Genomic DNA, 21,210 nt, shown 5'->3' on the forward strand with positions numbered 1-21,210 from the left:
TTGGGGGTTTGTGGGCAGAGAACAAGGAGAATTGTGGGTGGAGTCTTGGTCCACAATACCATAAGAACATAAGGGCCCTGTTGGATCAGGCCAAAGGCCCATCTAGTCCAGCTTCCTGTATCTCACAGTGGCCCACCAAATGTCCCAGGAGCACACATGATAACAGACACAACCTGTGTCCCAGTGCCCTCCCCTGCATCTGGCAATCGGAGGCAGCCTGCATCTAAAACCAAGAGCTTGCACATACCTACCGTGACTTGTAACCCTTAATGAACTTTTCCTCCAGAAATTTGTCCAATCCCCTCTTAAAGGCATCCAGGCAAGATGCCATCACTACTTCCTGTGGCAAAGAGTTCCACGGACTAATTACATGCTGGGTAAAGAAATATTTTTTTTCTGTCTCTCCTAACTCTCCCAGCACTCAACTTTAGTGGATGTCCCCTGGTTCTGGTGTTATGTGAGAGTGAAAAGAGCGTCTCTCTATCCACTCTGTCCATCCCCTGCATAATTTTGTATGCATAATTTTGTATACCAACTTCCAGAATACTCTATAGTTCAATTGAAGGACTGACTGTCCCTTTGAGGTGGAATCTTTACAATCAACCAGCATCTGAATCCGTCTGCAGTTCTTTAAGAACATAAAAAGAGCCCCACTGGATCAGGCCAAAAGCCCATCTAGCTCAGCCTCCTGTATCTCACAGTGGCCCACCAAATGCCTAAGGTGGCACACAAGCCAACCTGGAAGGTTCTACCCTACTCCCTTTGGAGAGAAAAGCCTGGACCGTATTACTAAGTGCCGGAGACCAAAAGAAACAAGCACTTACACCTTACCATTAATTATAGTGTATCCGTGCATGAATTTTAATTGTAAATCAATTTGGGAACCAAACTGTGCATGGAAAAGCAAGCTTTAAATAAAATAGATTCTCAGGATACACACACATTTATTTTGTACCATAGTCAAACAGGTCTTACAAGTTATTGAACTGCTACAAAACCTGCAAGTCCTGTTTGACCAGACAGAAAAGGGGGATAAGTATCCATACCACAAGCAGAAATCCTTCTTCCAAAGCATCTTCATTTTTAAAAAGGAGTATTTTGCCTGTCTCCAGTCTTTAACTGGCAATCTCAAAAGGTCTAAAGCAGCAGTTTTCAACCAGTGTGCCACAGCATATTAATGTGCTGCAAATGAACTGCAGGTGTACTGCAGGAGTTTGGGGGAGTGTCATTTATTAATAGGGCCATTCTGGGATGTGAGCCTCCCATCAGCAGTGTAGTGCGCCTTGACATTTTTAGCACCTTTACAGTCCAATCCTGAGCTGCCTGGAGGCCAGGGTTGCAGTGGTACCAAAACGGCTGCCGCAGTATCCTATGGCTACAGGCAGCCGCCGGCGTACATCCCCTTCCTTCGGGTAAGGGAGGAGGCCCTGCAATGGGTCTATTCAACTCTGTGTTGGCTATTTATCCAGTGCAAAGCATCCCCATTTCAGGCTGGGAGGTGCACCCACACTAGCCCAGCAGTAAATATGACAGGCACAGGTAAGTATGCCTTGTGGCACATTTGCAGCACTCCGCACCAGTGCTGGGCCGTGAAATGAAAAAGGTTGAAAATTACAAGTTTAAGGAACTATTTTAGCATTTTTCAAAGAAATCCTGTGAGGCACAAGGGATACAGATATTTAAAAGAAGGAATACAGACCAGTGCTTGTGAATGTAAATTAATTTGTCCTGTAATTCTTTGAAGCTTAAAATGGAAGAGATGTACATAATTTATGGAGAATTTCATGTGAATGGGAATCTCAAGCCGTCCTCAACTCAGCTGCTTCTGCATGATGTGTGCAATGCTAACATGCTCAGACAGTGCTCAGAGAGCAGTGACAAAAATACACGAATATTCTGCATTAAAATAATAAATGCAGGAATTAGAAGGGTTTACTTCTCTGTAAATAAATTATGTATACACTATTTTAAATTAACTGAATTAAATGATTAAAGACACACCATTCCTACACAAAATGTGTCTCCGTAATGGAGACCACAGAGCAGAAAGCCAGAAGTCTTCTAAGCCACCTTGTGCCGTTTGAAGCGAGTGTAGTTTGGGTGTCAGTACTAATACTAGTACAGGTGTGTGCCACTTAACGACAGAGATAAGTTCTCCTATCCTGTTGTTATGTGATTAGGTCATTAAGTGAACATCCAGTCCAAGCTGTTGCCTTTATTGTGTAAACAGACACTCCCTGCCAAACACTAGCTGGCTACTGTAGATAGATTGCCTCTTCTTTGCATTAAGAGCCTTTCTGTTGTGTAAACAGACACTCTGCTGCAGGCTGTGGGAGACACAATTGCCTCATTAAGAGCATCTTTATTGTGCTTTGACCACAGTCATATTTGTGATAGGTCGTTAAGTGAACAGTTGTTAAGTGACGCATGCCTTATAATGTGTTGCTTTTCTGTGCATTTTATGGTGTTTATACTTCACAGGTTAAAAATAAAGCAATTATTATACAGGGCCCCCCCCCAGGTATTTGCAATTTCCATAGCCAGAGATTCACTTATCCACGGTTCTCTGCCCACCCCCTGCACACACATTACTTATCTGTTTTCCTTTTCTGCAGCAGCAAACACTGCTGTCTCTTCCTTTGCAGCTTGTGTAGAACTCTAGAAGAGGAATGCAAGAAACTGTCGGCCAGAATGCTAGAGCAGGGAGACAGCTAGAATGCTAACAGGAAGCAGGAAGATTTCTGCTAGCAATCTCTTAGTTTCCTTCCTCTAGCATTCTCCTTCTTGGATGCCTTTTCTATCACTCCCTGCTCAAACTGTTGGACCCACTAGGTGAGTTTTGAGCCTATTTCAGGTGGGTCACGTAGCACCTAGCTCAACCACCATTGAAAATACAGGGTACAAAGCTGCTGGGAGAGTCCCTGTGGGAGAGTGTCACCTGGGCCCAGCCCAGGTGGCCAGGAGTTCCCTGGGAGCAGGGATCTCCTCTAGAGGCGAGGCCTACTCGGGAGTAAGCCCCAAGTGTCATCAGGACTGGGGGCCCTTGCAGAACACCTACCGGGGAGTACAGACAAGGAACAGCTGGGAACAGGCAGAGATGTGGTCAGGAGGGGTGGGGCTAGACGACCTGAGGTTGGCCTCATAAGGAGCCTGGAGGGGGAAGAGGGAGGTTGCTCCTCTTCAGAGGGGTGGAAGGCCAGAGTGAAAAAATCTTCTCTGCTTGAGGGGAGAGGCCTCCAGAGGGAAGGGGCTGTGGTCCACCCTAGAGAGGGGAGGTTGGGGCAGGGACCTGCCCGGACCCAGGACCTGCCCGGACCCAGAGGGCATACCCTGCAGAGACTGAGTTTTTGAGCTGGGCACTTGCCGCCAACTATACCCCATGGTGGCTAACTGACTGGAGATCCAGTACAGAGGGACCGTGGGCCCTTCCAAGGCCAGCCAGCCTGACCCCAGCCAGCAGGGTTGTGGCCCTCCAGAACCCGAGCTCTGGGCCAAGAGACCCTGGTCAGGCAGCTTGACCTGGAACCGCCAAGGAGCCGGAAGCGCCGGGTCCTGAGCCAATCAGATGATGGCGGCACAAGTCAGCATAGAGTGTGGCTTAGGTTTGAAACCTAAATTGATTATGTCGCTTCTGGCCTTGACATCACTTCCAGGTTAATGACATCACTTCCGGTGGTTCCCAACAGATTGTCATTCTAAAAAGTGGATCCCAGTGCAAAACAGTTTGAGAACCACTGCTCTTTGTGGTTGCTGGTGAAAGTGGGGTGCTCCTTCATACAAGCATTGAACATGGTGTTGTACCCGTGCAATTAGTGTTAGAGGTGGTCACCACCAGGTACAGGGCTGCATGTGTGAATCAGAACAGAGAAAACCCAGATAATACAAGATCATCCATGAGAATCAGGCTGGCTACAAAAAGTTCAAATGGCACTTATCCATAACAGTCAAGGACTTTTTAACATGGAACAATAATAAGTTGCTAGAACTGCCATCTATTTCCTTGGGAGCAAGTTCCATGGAACTCAACCTATTTCTGAGTAGACATGCATAGAATTGTTCTGTAAGTTTATGTACTCTTCCACTTCCGCTTACCTCCAGCTATACATAGTCTGCCAGTGAGATCTGTGTGTGCTTGCATGGATTCCCTTGTCAGAAAGATTCCCTGCAGAGAAATTGAACCCAGATAGTCAAGGCCTGAATACTGTGACATATATTTGGATGCAGTTCAGTACAGTTACCACATGCAGTGCTGTGTGTGGATCTGGGGGTACCAAAAAGTAGATTGACAATTTAAAACCCCCATCATAGGATGCAGCATCTGGATTTCGTTCATGCATGGTTGCATTTTTGTGTCCATCTTGCAGTTGTACATCTTCACCTAATGTCTACGGAGTGCATGCAATTGTTTTGTGCAACCACCTCTGGGTTAACACAACTTCCCTTAACAGTTTCCAAAGATGCACTGCCCAAAGATGTCTGCCCATTGAGATGGAGGCTTATTCAATTAACCAGATCCCAAGATTCTGAGATAATCTTCCCTGTCTTTGGGGACTCATGAAAAAAGTTCCCAATTGTGGCACTGTGACCACAGTTTCCCTCCTCCTCTTGCAATTGAAGTGGTTTTGAATAGCCTAAAATATTTGCCAAAGAGCTCAAACCTTCACAGATGGTACTTAAACCCTTTCTAAATGCCCTGTGACCACACAGGTTTATTGACGCTGCATATTTTAGAAACCTGAGAATGTCCAGACAATATATCTTTCAAATGAATTTTACACTTCTCCAGCCAGGAAGGCTCATCACTCTCTGCAGAAAAAATGATTATTTTAGTGCAACTTTTCTCTGCATAAATCAGTTCAAAGGCTGATGATTTAAGCTGCGTGAAAGCAGAACTAACAGTGGCTCTAATTGAAGGCTCTGCAGATATGTCACAGTTCAAAGAGCTTGCCAGTATTTCTTCTTTAATTGCACCTTTAGCCACAATACACGGAAACCTGCTTTCATTCATGGCATTTGGGCCAGATATCAAGCAGCCCCTGGAAGAGAGAGAACAGATTTTTTTTTCCTTTTTGCAGATGAACATTTCCATCGGCTTGCCAAAAGAAAAGACAAAATATAGCTCTGAACTTAAATTTTTGCAATTAATCACAATGTTTCTTTCAAAAAAAAAAAATTGACATAACGAAGCAAGCCAATATTCCAATTAATTAGATGTTTAACCTGACCTGTCCTCAGTAGCCCAAGGTAGGCAATGATGAATAATATGCAAAGGCTAATATTTAAAATATATTTGCCTCCATCCAGCAAGAGAGATTTTCATACTGTGTGGGCTATTTGGAAAGTAAACTCCAGTAGGCTGTTTAAAAAAAAAAAATCAATGAAGGAAAATGTATTATGCATAAAACTTACTATACAACACTACTTCTTGACATAATCACAACCTGAATTGAGGCACTTGTCATAGCAAGGCACAAGCTTTTGTATGCCCTTGTCGAAGAACATTAACGTGGACCCCATTCACTGCTTTTCGTGAGTGCCTGTGAGGTTTTTGGGAAAACACCTTGCACAAAACTTGTGACAGCCTAGTTTCTTAGTCACAGTTTCATACAGAACTGTCAAACATTGAGCATCTCTCTAGTGTTTCAAAATGGGGTCTCTCCCAGCTGTACCTGGTGTTGCTGTTGGGGGATTCGACAGGGGGTCTTCTCAAGTGACTCTCCCCCACTTGTCATGCATAAAGTAAGGCTCAGGGCTTGGCATCCCATATTCAAGGCTTCCAGATAACAGTACGGAGGCAGACTCCTTCCTGTGCTTTACCCAGCATGTAATTATTCTGCGGAACTCCTTGCCACAGGATGTGGTGATTGCACCTGGCCTAGATGCCTTTAAAAGGGGATTGGACAGATTTCTGGAGGAAAAAGCCATCATAGGTTACAAGCCATGATGACAATATGCAACCTCTGAGTTTTAGAGGTTGCCTATCTCTGAATGCCAGGTGCAAGGGAGTGGGAACAAGGTGCAGGTATTGCCTTGTGGAGGCATCTGATGGACCACTGTGAGATACAGGAAGCTGGTTCCTTGTCCTGATCCAGCAGGGCTCTTCTTGTGTTCTTATGTTCTAGCACCTTGGAGAGCTGCTGCCAGTCAGAAATCCTGGGGTAGCAGGCCCAAGCACCTGACTCAATATGCAAGCTCACCCCATCCCATTCTGACAGGATCCCACCTGGGCTGGGAGGCTTGCTCTAAAACTGCTGATTATTATCACAACCTCATTTGAGATTCAGGAAGCACCATCCGCACTTCCACAGGTACGCCGTGGCAATTTAGCTCTCGCTAATGAACACCTACATTACAGTGCAGGCAAAATACGATTTACATTTTTTCAATAAAAATGTCACTGGAAGTCCAGTCTCCCAGTGCTACCGTATCTGAAGCCACTGCCATCAGCCTACACTTTGGAGATTAATTAAAGTGAAAGATGACAGCGCTTGGGAAAGGAAACAGTTTTCTCCGCTCAGCTAAAATGACCTTTAACAAGCGCTTGTTCTTTCGTTAGAGTGGGTCATTACTAGAGATTACGAAGCATTTTTTTTCCACTGAAGCTGAAAGGATCGGAGCAGTTTGTAGACTTAATCCGAGACCGAATAAGCTACATTTTCAGGGTTAATAATTTTTCAGAGGCACCTTCTCGCCTTCAAACACCAGCATTTCAGATGGGGGTGGGGGATAGATGGGAAGGGAAAGTGGAGATCTTACTTTACAAAAGCATATTTAAGAAAGCTGAACTTTCACTGGGGGGGGGGGAACCTGATGTCTTCTTAGGGCTGGTTCCCATATTGCTGTCCCTTGTTTGCACCTTTTAGTGGAACCGGTGACTAGTTAACACATGCTCCCAGGGCACAGAACTGAAGGAACATGATGCCCCAACTTTGCTTTAACGAAGTGCCTGAGTGGGAAAGACCTTAGCTCAGTTGTAGAGCACCTGCTTTGCCTGCAGAAGGTCCCAGGTTCAGCCATTACTATTTTCAGATAAGGCAGGGAAAAACCCCAACTGGGACCCTAGAGAGCAGCTGTCAATTAGACAATACTAAACTATATGTTCCAATTGCTTATCCAGTGTGTAATTAGTCCCACAGACTAATTATATTAATCACCACATCCTTGCCATAGGATGTGATGATGGCACCTGGCCTAGATGCCTTTAAAAGAGGGTTGAATGGATTTCTAGAAGGGCAAGTGCAACCTCCTGGTTTTAGAAGTAGGCTACCTCAGACTGCCAGACACAAGGGAGTGACACCAAGATGCAGGTATCTTGTTGTCTTGAGTACTCCGAGGCATCTGGGCCATTGTGAGATGCAGGAAGCTGGACTAGGTGGGCCTTTGGCCTGATCCAGCGGGGCTTTTCTTATGTTCTTATATTTATGTTCTTAATTGTCCAACTCAATAGAAGGCAGCATTGTACAGTTATTGACAGGAAACCACCTGGAAACCCTGCATATGCAACCTTTATTTCAACCATAGAATAAAAAAGCAGAAGAGATATATAATAAGTGTAGGCACATACAACTCTTGATATTCCATTACTCTCCTCTGTCTATTATGGGCCTCAAATAGTTAATTAGTTAAATAGTGCTGGCAATAAAGAAGACATAACATAGATTTTTGAAAGAGTTCACCTAGCTTCTGGTCAGTTTTAGCCAGGATCCCTTGGTCCAGGATCCCAGAAAGTTTCTGTCTTTCATATGCATCCCTTGCACGGTTTGGTAGTTAATGGTGCCCTAGCGTGGTCAGTGAGGACACGAGGCAGGGCCTTTTTATTTGTGGCACTTACTCTTGAATTGACTTTATAATAGAAATTATTGGGCTTATTCTCTCATGATTTTTCTGAAAGTGGCAAAAGCAGTTTCATTTTTAAAGGACTTTGTGTGCGATCAGCCCGTTTACTCCCTCACCTCTTTGCTGTTTTATTCTGAAAAGCTCTCTGCTCTTGTTTTTTATTATCTGACAGGCTAGTTTTAAAATGTGTTTTGTTCATTCAGATTTTATTGTAAACTGCCTTGAGTCTTGCTGCAGCAAAACTGGGCAAGATATAAAATTGGAAAAGAAATTTACATTAAATAAGTACAGTAGTCCCAACCTTTTTTCCCCCTCAGTGAAGGCAGCCAAGGCTTTGCATGACCCCAAGGAAATTATGTGTGTGCTCAACAGTTTTTAGACACTTTCTGAGAAACTCGGCTTACTTGCAAGACAATTTGAAACTGAGAGCAAGTTGCCATAGGCAAAAGAGCCTTTACATAATTTTCAACTGAATCACTTTTTTTTTTTTTTAAGTGCACACTTCTGGGGTATTTTAAATGGCTCTTTCTCATGCACTACCTACTGACTTCCCATCCAAAACTTCAGCTAAATAACTGTTCAGAACATAATGAACTGAAAAATTTCACACGCAGAAGTGAGATAAGCTTAAAACAAGGACAGAGGTGGTACATTTAAGAAACAGGACCAGCTTTTGTTAAGAAGGAAATATAGGGTGGGAGCCTATGGAAAGGAACATGATCTTTATCTTGTGAGAGTTTTGGGGCACTTTACAGTGCAAATCTACTCAGAAGACCCATTGTATTCTTACTCCCAAGAACTGGTATAGTGCAGTAACTGTTACCCTGCACATGCCTGATCGTGGAAGCTAAGCAGGGTCAGTCCTGGTTAGTACTTTGATGGGAGACTGCCTGGGAATAGTCTTTTGAGACTGAAGGTTGCCAACCAACCACTCCCAGGAAACTGTATATAGGATTGCAGCCTTAAAAGACTTAAGGTTTTTTCAAAAAGATGGGCAAGGCAGCTGCCCTATTTCCAAATTAATTCACCAGCCTAGTTATGCTGGTTTATCTCTAGTCTCTACCCTATAGTAGTCCTGTCAGAGAGGGGGAGCAAAGAGGAGCTTTAAAAATCCCAGAGAGGTACATCCTTGTCAATCATCCTCAGTCCCAATGGCAACACCTCCAGTTTGTATCAGACATGGGGTAGCATGTGGATAGTATACCCATATGGGTGGGGCATGGCAAGAGCCAATCAAAGCATGGTCATGGGGATACACTCCCATGACATCAGCACACCACTCGGAACAAAAATGTCCCAACATCTCCTACTGTGGGCACTGCAGTGGAACAGGCAACAAAGAGGCAAAAGTAGTGTGTAGCTGGGAAATCTCAGTACTCAGAGTTCAAAGCTCTTCATGACACACACACAGAGCTGAGGAATAGCTTTTGAGATTGCAGCAGACCAAAGGAAGCTTCTTCGGGAGCGGGCAAGTATCCGGAATAGCCAGACAAGCCTCCCAAGTGGCCAGTTCCCTGTGGGTGAATCCATCTGCTGAAAAGAACCTTTTGGCCAGGGGAAGAACTGGGACAAGGCAGAAGGGGCACCAACTACACTCAGGCAAACAAGACTAACCAGGTTGGTTCAAACTCAGGCAGAAGGGCCTCCTGGATCACGTCACTGCCAATTATTTCTGGGTCCATCAGCACTGGGCTGATCCATCATGCAGGAATGCGCTCATCTTTTGTGCCCCCTCTCTTACGAACAAATTTTCCCCTCCCTTTCATTTTCATGTGGCGCCATGTTTGCTAGCCACAGCTCCAAACCACTCTTTGCAAACATGGTTGAAAGTGAATTTGCAAACAATTGTTAGATATTAGTGAAAACGACAGTGCAGACACTGTGGTCAGCTCCAAAAATGAAGGTAAGGAGAAATTCTCCAATGAGAGGAGGGAGACAGGCAAAAGAAAAATAAGAAATAAAAAATAAAGAAATGGGGCATGCTCCTGATTATCTAAATATAATATTGGGCAATATTATTACACAGGGTTATAAGAGTTTTGGATGAAAAAGAAGGGTCTACTTTTAATCAATTCACTCTTGATACCAGCCGTGGACCTCCACAGCTCCATGCCCAGGGCAAAGCTCCATGATGGCACCCCCCACAGGCTATCGCCACCCCCCGCGCAGTAATCCACCCCCACCCCCCCATTCACCAGAGGCTCACGGAGCCTTGCATGACCTTCTCCTGTGTCAGGAAAATCTCTATGAGATTCCCCAATGCTATAAAACCAGAAGCACAGTTTCTGCCCCTGTCTGGAGCCTCAGAGAGGCTTCCGTGGGGTCCTAGCAGCCGGTGCCTGGGGCATCTGCCCCTGGGTAGTCTATGGGAGGTACGCAATTGCTTGATACTTCACTCCTTTCCTCATCCTGAGGTCTACACTTTTCATGCCTCCATACCTTTTAATTATTAAGATTTAAATACTGCCTTCTTGAGGGAAGTTATCAATGAAAAACACAACATACACCTGTAAATACCTATATAACAGTGCCCTTTGACCATGGGGTCAGAATCCAATTGGGGTTGCAAAGCCTCAGTTGTGGCACCACAACAACTTATGGGAATGAGAAAGGTTAAAGGCCCCTAGACTAGAGCACCACCAGGTAAAGCGGGAGGCATCTGGTGTTCAGATTGCAGGAAATGGTGTCCCAGTCCTGCTCAGGTCCTTAGCAATTGTGCTGAAATAGCTTTTAGTTGTGCTGGGCGTAATGGTAATTTTTTCTGTTCTCATAAGAATATTTGGATACAGTGAACAGTGCTGGGAGGGCATTACAGGAGTGAGGAGTGGGCAGCAATGGGAATAGGGGTAGGAGGATAGGTTCCTGGGAGGAGGACAGGATCAACTGTGGGGTCCCCAGTCTCATACTTCATTTATTTATTTATATATAGGAGTCAGGCACAAAAAAGGTTGAAGAGCACTGCTATATAATATTAATTAAAAGCAGCAAGACAAATTAGTTAAAGTGTAGAGGCAATTAAAATCCCTTCATAGCAGAGGCTCAAGCCAAGATCATGAATGCTTAAATAAAAATGAAACAACACGCTATGGATTTAAAACAAGCACAATCTGTGAACAAAAGCGAGAAGGCCAAACAAGCACATGTTGAGAAGGCTGAGAAAATAAAGCAAAAGATGCTAGGAGAGTTTCGCAGAGAGGCTATACAGGTATAACCTAATTATCCACAGATTTTTTTACCTGTGGTTTTATCTCAACACCCTTTAAATTAAAAGGAAAAAGTCCTTTAACAATAGCCTTGTTAATGGGAGAGAGGGCAGCCAGCTGACAATCCATCAATCATTCTCTTTCCAGGCACTTAGAACAGCTTCACTCCAAGGCAAGCGACCCCTCCTCCCATCCCCCTGAGCACATGAAAGAATGCTAATGGCAGTGATTATCACCTCCTCTACACCCCCCCCCCCCACTGCAGCTCCTGGTGAAGGGAGGGATTGCAGCCTCGGAGTGAAGTCTTTCTAAGCACCTGGAGGGAGACTGATGGATGGATGGTTTGCTTAATGACTCCATCTTACATCACAAAGGTCGGCAAGGCTCCCCTACCACTCCCCGCCCGCCCACCCCTGGGACCGCCCATCACCCTCCCTCCCCCAGCCCAGGAACACCTCCCTCCCTCCTCCTCCTCCTCCTCCCCGCCCCCCACACCTACCTTTCGTCCTTGCTTTGGCTCATCCGAGGAATGCCTCCTCCCCGCCACCATCCCTGCTCCCGCCTACCGTGCTACAGCTCGGTGGTCGGGAGACTGCTGAGCCGCGGAAGCTGGGCGACTGCCCAGCGCTAGCCTAACACTGGCTGGGGCTGAGCTAGCATGGGTGGGAGCCCGGAGGTGAGGCTCACAAAAGTGCCTTACGGCTTGTTTGTGACAGTGCTTGGCGGCATGGAGCTGTGCCGCCAAGCACAGGATTGGGCTCTGGCAGCCCAATCCTATTCAACTTTCCAGCATCAGTGCAACCGCAATGCAGCCCTGGGGTAAGGGAACAAATGTTCCTAAACCTTAAGGAGGCCTCTGACTGCACCCCCAACACAGGAAGCAGTGCTTCCCCCAAAGGTGCAGCAGCACCGGCACTGGAAAATTGGATAGGATTGGGTTGTTAATGCCTGTAACATGCTCTAACTCTAAGACTAACAGAGCAATCCTGTGCATATCTACTCAGAAGTAAACCCCACTGAGTTCAAAGGGTAAAGGTGTAGAGGAGTGCAGCCCAAGAGAAGAAAAGACGGGCTGAATGGAACACAAGTTTTACATTTTCCATTCAGCTGCCTGAAATATCCCTGGCAGTTTAGGATTGTGCCCACATAGATACAAACTTGTGGCAAAATGTTTTCCTGCAGTGCTGAGGTTCTCAAACTGGGGCTTCGCGATGCCCCAGCCTGAGAGCCTTGGCCTCTGTACCCTTAAAGGACTGGGGAAGGGAGCAACGCGATCCCAAGGATCATGCCACTACTGGGGGGGCCAAGGGGGGATTTTTTACTTTCAGGGTGATGCAGCAGCCTCCTGGAGGTGCAGGGATCCCCAAGTCTTAGAATAGTAAAAATAAGCTATCAGAAACCACTTCCAGTTTGAAATTGCGAAACCAGAAGTGGTTTCCAAGAGCTTATTTTTACTATTCTAAGACTTGGTGTAGAGAGACGGTGTGGTGTCAACAGTGTCCCCCTTGCTCTGACAGGTCTGGGAAACATGGGGTTAGCGCTTAGACTGCAGCGCATGTGCTGCACAGCCACTTAGAGGCCACAAGTCCTTTAGGGATAAAAGCAGCACCTGGAGGAGGGAGTTTGTGGATAGCAGGAGGAGGAAAGGTTGGAGGAAGGAAAGAGAGGATGGACTAGCTGACTGATTACTGGACCTGCTGTCTGACCAATGGACAAACTAATTAATGGACTGATGGATTGGTGAATTGACTACTGAGTATTACTGGAATAGGGATGGCTGGAGACTGCTAGTGGTGGAGAGCTGAGGGGGCACTGTGGTACCCAGAAGAGCTGTTGCTTGCAGCCCCACAGGCAAGCTACCTACTGGTTAACTTCCTGTTTGTGCAATGGGTCAATAGTAGTTTTGTAAGCTGCTAGAGCAAACTTACTGGGTTTGAGCCAGGGGAATTAATTAGCTTGAAGTAGCCATAAGTTCTCTAGGTAAAGTTTGGAATGGGAATTTGGCAAAACACTTGGGGAGCCCTATGGAAGGCTCTTTGGGGCTCCCTGCACCACCCCCAGAAGCAGCATGATCTTGGGGATTGTGTCACTGCCTTTGCCCCTCCCCTGCCAAGACTTGCCCTGAGAGATTTACTCCCAAGAAGTTTGTGAACTTCTGCTGCAGCGTAATTACATGTGTTCTTGTCTGAAATAGGGGCTGTTTATTTTGCATTTATTTTTATGCCTTTGGATAGCAGAACTAAAAGGCAGCCAGTTCCCTCCCTTCCTTAGTCTTTCCCTTATATACAAAATACTCCAATTCTATTCGTTGCCAAATGTTCGGCAGCCGTCCTGACAGCAGAGCTGCACTCATTTAATAGCTATTTATCATTCAGTAATCTGCCCATTTTCAAGAAGGAATAAAGTTAAGTGTTCCAGAAATTGGAAAAAATTGAAACTTGACCTTTATTAAGTGGGTTAATTGTCACCATCACAGCATGTACAAAATTAATGACCAAAAAGTAGAATTTCTGAGTTTCAGAAGACTAGGTTAACGTCCTCCCAAAAAGTATAAACTCTGACCTTTTTGACATATGCCAAAAGAAACAGCCACCTTAATAAATTACTACCTGTGTGCAATTATACTAAACCATCTCCAGAATCCAATCACTTAAAGTAATTGCTGTAAGACACCCAGGCTCTCCTTTTAGATATCAGAGTCATTCTCAAGACTCCTCATAAGTCTACAAGCTGCTGTGGGTTTTGGAAGGCAGATTCATTTTTCAAGTACAAAATGTATTTAACATTTATTAAGGATGAGATCAAGAATGTCCAAATAAGGAAATGAAAAAGTTGTTGGTGGGGGAAGCAGGTAACTTTGAGGATAAAGAGCACATGCCATTTTAAATAAAACCTAGTGCATAACAGTGTGCCTGGATTTATGTTCGTCAAGGTAACAAGGGATCCCAATTTCTTTTTATATGCTACTAAGTGCAAAGAAGCAATTCATCTATAAATAAGAAAGTTTAACACTGGTTCTACTTAAATTTAAGGCTGCTTCAAGAGTTTTCATGTAAGAAAAACCATGAAAATAGCATAATTCATCACACAGGAAGAATACTGTGGGTACACTGTACACTCATCTCTTTCATGCATTTGTTCGGCGTAGAATTAAGGGGGCAGAGAGAAGGAGCGCCAGACCCCACCCCAATTAACACACATCCGTTGGCACATCTGTCAGAAACACCCATGCCACATGTGGAAAGCTTTTGCAGAAGTACAAAGCAGCGGTTCTCAAAAGGTGGGTCTAGTGACACACCAGTGGATCGTGACTCACTTTTTGGTGGTTTGCAAAACTTACAAGGCAGGTAGGCTATGTACAACAAGGGTTAAACAAGCTGTTACTTAGGGGGGAGCACTGCTGCCCAATCACCATTTTAGTCACACCTCTTGGCACTTATAAATCAGGCAGCAGTCTCTAGAGCAGTGATTCTCAAACTGGTGGGTTGTGACCCACCAGCCTGGGAAGCAGCTGTGTCTGGTTCTTTAAGGGGCAGGGAGGGCAGCAACATGATCCCCAAGACTGCATCACTGCCAGGTATGGAAGGGGGTGTGTGACACCTTCTCTGCCAGCACTAGCCTCTGGGGAGGGTGTTGGGAGTCCCATGGATGCCTCCACAGGGCTCCCCGAGGCTTAAAAAAAGGTAAAAATAAATGTTGGAAACCACTTCTGGTTTCATGATTGAAAGCAGGAAGTGGTTTTAAATAATTATTTTTACCTTTCTGGAGCTGTGGAGAGCCCTGCGGAGGCATCTGTGGGGCTCCATGCATTCGTCAGAGGCCAGAGGTAAGCAACAAATACCCCCTTCCATCTCTTACAGCAGATTGATCCTGGGGATCTCCTCACTGCCTTAGCCCCTCCCTGGAACGATTTGTGTGGTTCCCAACTGTAGTTTGGGAACCACTGCTTTAGGGCCTCAAAAAAGTTTGAGAACCAGTATTCTAAGAAGTTAATGTAGGGTGGGATGATGCAGCCTACTGCCCCCATGATCTCCCCATGCATTTCTTGTGCACAGAATACCTGAAAAAGGCTCTCTTTTCAACACGTGGTATTGGTTTCCATGGAGGAAATGCCTTGTGTTTGGAGTAGTCCTTAGTGGATGAAACATATTTCAGAGGACGTATTTTAACATTTGCATAAGGCTTGTTAAATGTCAAGATGGGAAGAGGAATATCAGTAATTGTCACATGCATGCTACTAATAACATAAGCAAAATATAAAGTAACAGATTACTCATTGGTGAGGAAAAGACACTCTGTAAAAGCTGAGAGGTACTAGCCTAGGCTTATGCTCAAGTGCAAGTGCCATGGAGTAGGGGTGACTGCCATGTTTAATCCCTGCAGAATATTTGCAAGACACTGCTTACAAACAGTGGAGGAGATAAAGGGGGTGCAAAGCACTAAGTTTTGCACAGAGCCTCACCCTGGTGTGCAAGTGATCCCCTCCTCTTCGGAGCCATTCCAGGTGGAGGGAGCAAAACGTAGGCAAATGCCTGGAGTGGTTCTGAAGGGAAGGGAGGTGGCCCCTTTGCACACTGCTGCCTGCAAAACTTAGTGCTTTGCACCCCCTCTAGCTATGCCACTTACAAATTCTTTCACTCACACCCATTCTTACGCAGAACCCTCAGTGAGGGCTGTAAAGAATTTGGGTTTTCATTAGAAATCCCATCCCATTATAAATCCCATGTGTCTGTGGGTGTACACATGCAACATAGGTGCTGCCTGTATGACGTGTGGCCAGATATGTGTTAAGGTGCTTTGGAACCCATCTTGTAAGAAAAAGCCTTGCTGGGAGAAAAGGCAGTAAAATCCATAAGAACAGAACAACCCTTGGGGTTGTCAAAGTCCCGTGACTTTGTAATGCTAGGCTCAGTTGCCAGGGAGTAAACTGGCTGTTGGGACTGTGTCATGAGAAGCACTTGTTATTGGATTGTTGGGATTTCTGCAAGGTCAAAAGGCTGGGACTATTAAGAATTTGTTTCAGTGGTACTCATTGGGCTGGGTTACATGTTACACCCCACCTTTGAGAGCCTTCCATGGTGTTAGGCCTGACTGGTAGGAACCTTTGAGAAGGTGAGCTAAAGGCATAAAAAAAAGTCACTGGGGAGGGGAGGATGTTAGTTGTCTCCCATTTGCTGGACTTAGCATGACAGTGCTAGTACATTCTCTATAAGCTATATTCCTGGAGGTGCGGTTAGCTAATTTTTGCTACAATTAGCTTTCTTATTTTCTTTCTGCCTAGTATATTCCGAAACTTTCTTTCACCAACGTATGTAACCTACTTCATTGCAGTGTGCTTACTGTTTGAGGAAATCTTGGTCCAGTCTGGATCTGGTCTTGACCACAGAAGTCATGTTGGGAATGAGGAGACTTGATGCTTATAAGTCCCTAGACTCTTAGTAGCTGGCCTACTAAGTAGCTGGTTTCATAGGGCCTCATCTTCTCCTGGCTGAGGAACGGGCAGAAAGGGGTGGTGGCCGTTCTACCATACAGGAATGGTTTTAGCTTGCTGATATGGTTGGTTTCAAGCCAACACATGGCTGAGAATGTTAGAGTGCAGATGGAAGGGCAGGCAATTTTTGCCCTCATCTGTTACAAGGTCAGTGGCTTGCCTCTCCTCCTACCCTGTGCCCTACTACACTACAAGTGACACAATCTGACCTTGCTTTGTCCTTCCTCATCCTTGCTCTGTCTTTTCCATGCAGATTTGTAAGGGGTGAGGAAGCTCAGTGTGGTCACATTATGCTGCAGTTGATATTGCTAGACTTTACAAGGAGAAAAAGATGACACAAAGCTCCTTTTTTCAGCAGTTGCAATATGAATCCTGCACTGTCTCACTCTGGCCTGGGTCAAGAGTTGGTCAGGATGGCAGACTTGCCAACACTTTAGTCAATTTCAGCTGAGCTGGTCAGTGTTGGGGCGAAATGCTTCATTTGATTTGGCCAAGAGTTGAACCTGAATCTTCTGCTCCATTCCATGGCATCTGAAGTAGCTGTGATTAGTGCCTCCTAAAGAAAGGGACACATCAATCCAGTATCAAAAGGAAGCCACACTGGCACACTGGAGCAAGAGGTAAGTGGCTAACTGACACTAGACCCTCTGTCATGTGCCAGCCCAGTGATTGGTTCATGCAGTGCTCCCTCTGATAGGTGTACTACAGACCCCCAGGCAGATGTGCCTGTTCGAAGTGAAGAAAAGTTGTTAAATGCCAGATTAGGTGCTCTTCATCTGTCTCTTGCTGTGGTTTGGTGGTTAGGAAACAGCTTTGTGGCGTAGCTGGTGTGGGTTCTAGACCTTCCCCCCTTCTTTTGTCCCTGCCATGGGTGTTTCTGGCTGGTTATGCAAAAGGTGAGTGCCTTGCTAATGAGGCCAATTCCCTAGGCTGGGCTCAAACACATCTGGCTCCCACCCTGTGCAATGAGCCACCAGCACCCTTTTCCAGAGTGCTGATGTGGCTTCCCTTATGCCAGGAGAAGAACTGGAACATGTTATAAGGGCTCCTTCCAGTTGGTGTACGTCACCACGTAGACTCAAACCTCAAACTCCTTGCCATAGAGAGGCTTGTGTGTTTGTTTCACATGGGTGCCCTCTTTAAGAGCGATCTTTCTATACCTGCTCAAAAAAGTATTTCTTGAATGTGTATTTATATGAATGGGATGAGGGAATATGAACCTTGGATGCATGGGGCTCCTAGTTCTCTACTTTTGCCCCTTTGCTGCTGATGCTACTGTAACTCCTATAGAATTGGGGGTTCTATGGCATTTTTATGCTATGGTGTGTGTATAATGTCCCTAGGGTATTTCCCCACTGCTGGGGGTGGTGCATGCTGCTATTTCTAGAGGCAACCAGGGAGGTGTTTCCCCAGCACTCATTGAAGCTGATTTAATGTGGTAATTGGCTTCTTGGACATCATGATGATGAAGCACTGATGTCACAGCAATGATGCGCTGAGATGAAGTGCTAATGGCATGCAACTGATGTTGGTGTGCCATTTACATGGTGTTTACAAGAAAAGGCTTAGGCTATGTCATGTTAGCATCTGTGCACCATCAGCATGTTGTCTGAATAGGACTGGACCATAAAGCTGTTTGTGGAATCATGAAATCACATATTGTTCCTGGATCTTCTCTTCTTTCCTCTGCTTAATCTTTCCTGAGTGACACCTTTTGGTATAGCGAACCATCTTTTCTTTCTTTGTAACACATGATGCATGGTGATGGCACTATATGAATAACCGACTTTATACATTTTGGTGAAAGAAGTTGTGTATATAGTTCTGAATCAGTTCTAAGAATTCTTCAGAAGAAACCAATTTTTCTGGAACAATATTTTGGGGTTAGAGGAGTTAATCCTGTTCAAGTAATCCACTGTTGGCTTTGTGGACCTTGAGGAGACCTAAGTTAATTTAGGTATGGAATGCCAAAGATGAAATTCTAGGAACAAAAGTTCATCCAGAGATGCTGGATTCTGTGGACTACTGAACAAGGCCCTCTCTGTTATGGGGTAACTTCAGCTAGAGATGCTGAGCAGCCCAAGATTTGAAGAACATTTGCTTCAAAGAACATTTGAAGAACTAATCTTATCAGAAGATTAACCTAGTACGCTCAACTGTGTTTGCACAATGCCAGAATGTTCAACTGGCCAAAGGGATCATGTGAAATAATTAATCCCCAAGGACAATGTTAACACAAAATGTTGGGTCTTCTCCACAAACATATCCGTTCCTGTGACCAAGAAAAATTGTATAAAAGGGTTCTTTTAGAAAGTCCCTCTGAAGGAGTTTCCTGGGAGAGATTCTCTCCCACCTAGGATTGTTTATTTCTTAATTTTTATTTATTGTGGTCTGTGGATTTCTCTCCAGGTAGGAGGCAACCACAACTTCACAGGATAAGAGAATTCACAGGACTCTTCCCCTTGATTATCAGGTAGCTATTCTTGGAGGATTCTGCTATATTGCAAGCCTTATTAGCTTCCACTGACCCTAACACCATTTCCCAGATAGCCACATTTATCTCGCAAATTGTGGCATCTAATCTGAAGTGTGTCCCCATTTCTTTGAAGTCTCTGAATTTCGGGAGTTAATTGCAAGTTGGTGTGTTATGTTATAAGCAAACATTTTTTTTTATTAGCTGTATGAAAGTGTTTAATGATCTTTTAACTGTATGCCAATAAAGGTACTGAAACTGAAACTGAACTGCTGGAAACCAAAGAACTTTCTAAGTCAACAGTGCTGAAGGGAACGTACTGGCTCTTTTGGATTTCATTTAATGCTGTTAAGGATTGTTTGCTTTATATTTCAATGTATATGAGCTTGTTATAAGTTTATCCCTTCACTGTTCATGGGGTCTATGCATGTTTTGTCATGGTCTGTTTATTTGCAGGAGGCCCCTTGAATCCATTTTTCCTGGCCCATAGGTGTACACATTTGGTAGCTGTTGCATATATGCAACATTCGGCAGAAATGGCTTAAATCATATTCTGATATTTTAATTCAGTGACTTGGAGATTGTGCTGTAATAAACTATATTTTCACTTTTCTAAAATAATGGTGTGTCTGTTCATTTGAGTGTGTATTCCTTTTTGCTGGTCTGGTACTTCGTCCACTAGGACCCAGACTTCAGGATTTTCTCAGAGCTAGGGCAACCTGGCAGAAGAGTGCCATATCTGGGGGACAGCAGGACAAAGGATGCTATGCTAGAAGCTTCCACCAGCAGAAGTTACAATGGGAGATGGCCTATTGTGAAAGAGTTTAAATGGGAATATCCCTATTGACCCAGCAATGAGGAAGCCTGAAACAACTTCTTTTGGTTTGTTCTATTTTATTCTCCCCTATATTTTTGTAGGCTGTTTCTGGTGCCTTCAGCTTCCCCCCCCCCCACTTTGAGACATGGGCATGGTTACCCCTTCCCTGAGTTCTTCTCACACCCTAGTGACACAGGCACCTGACTAACAAGCCACGGAGTCTGTCAGCAACAACTTTAAGAATGGATCTCCTGAAGGTAGACAGAGAAATGTGACCTTGTTGATTCTTCTAGATCTCTTCATAGATGCTCTTCTTGACCATCAGAAAAACAGACACTTCTATACAATGTTTATATTCTTACAAATGCAAGCCCAGACTTTGTGTTCATTGTATGGTACCTAACATACTTAACTACCCCTGCTAACAGGGTAAAAGGCTCTTTAAGTGGGTGCTCTTTTATTTAGCAGGGGGAGAGTAACTGGCCCTCCACACCCAGCACCATCTTTTCTAATGGCTGTCTGCTGGTGTTCTTTTGCATCCTTTTAAATTGTGAGCCCTTTTGGGACAGGGGGCCATTAGTTTGTTTGATTTTCTCTGTAAACTGCTTTGTGAACTTTCTGTTGAAAAGCGGTAAATAAATACTGTTAATAATAATAATAAATCCAGATGGCAACAACTTCCCTACACCCTGGTAAGAAGGGGCTGGGGATGGACAGACTGTGCTTTTAAACTTTTTATGTGTAGCTACCCTAAGTGACTATCTCCCACCCCATCTCTGTTGCTTTTAGTGATACTGTAGTTTGTTTTTCCATTTGCTGTTTTTATATTTGAGATTTTCAGTGTTCAATCTGTACTCACTTTTTAAGTGGGTGCTTTTCTTTTATTTAGCAGGGGGAGATAACTGGCCCTCCTCGCCCCAGCAGTGTCTTCTCTAGTGGCTGCCTGCTGCTGTTCTTTTGCATCCTTTTAGATTGTGAGCCCTTTGGGGCAGGAAGCCATTAGTTGTTTGTTTGATTTTCTCTGTGAACTGCTTTGTGAACTTTCTGTTGAAAAGCAGTATATAAATACTGTTAATAATAATAATACTCCAATGAGTAGCAAACCTGAAAAGCAGTCAAGGTACTCTGAAAATAAAATAAACCAGAAGCTATGGGTTATTAGCCTGCAATAATAGTTTAAAATCCAGAGAAACAAAATTATGCAAGATAATCATGCAAATTAAACTAATTTGTATAATGTATTCTACTTCTGCCATTTCTAGGGACAGCACAGAACTAGGTAGAATACTGAAGTCTCAATTACAAAACAAAAATGCTGCTGATCCTTCTCTGATTTAAGAGACTTCACAACAAACTGCAAACAGACCTTCAAGACTAGATACCTTTATAT

The sequence above is a fragment of the Tiliqua scincoides genome, chromosome 1 (assembly GCF_035046505.1).
Source record: "Tiliqua scincoides isolate rTilSci1 chromosome 1, rTilSci1.hap2, whole genome shotgun sequence".
NCBI lineage: Eukaryota > Metazoa > Chordata > Lepidosauria > Squamata > Scincidae > Tiliqua > Tiliqua scincoides.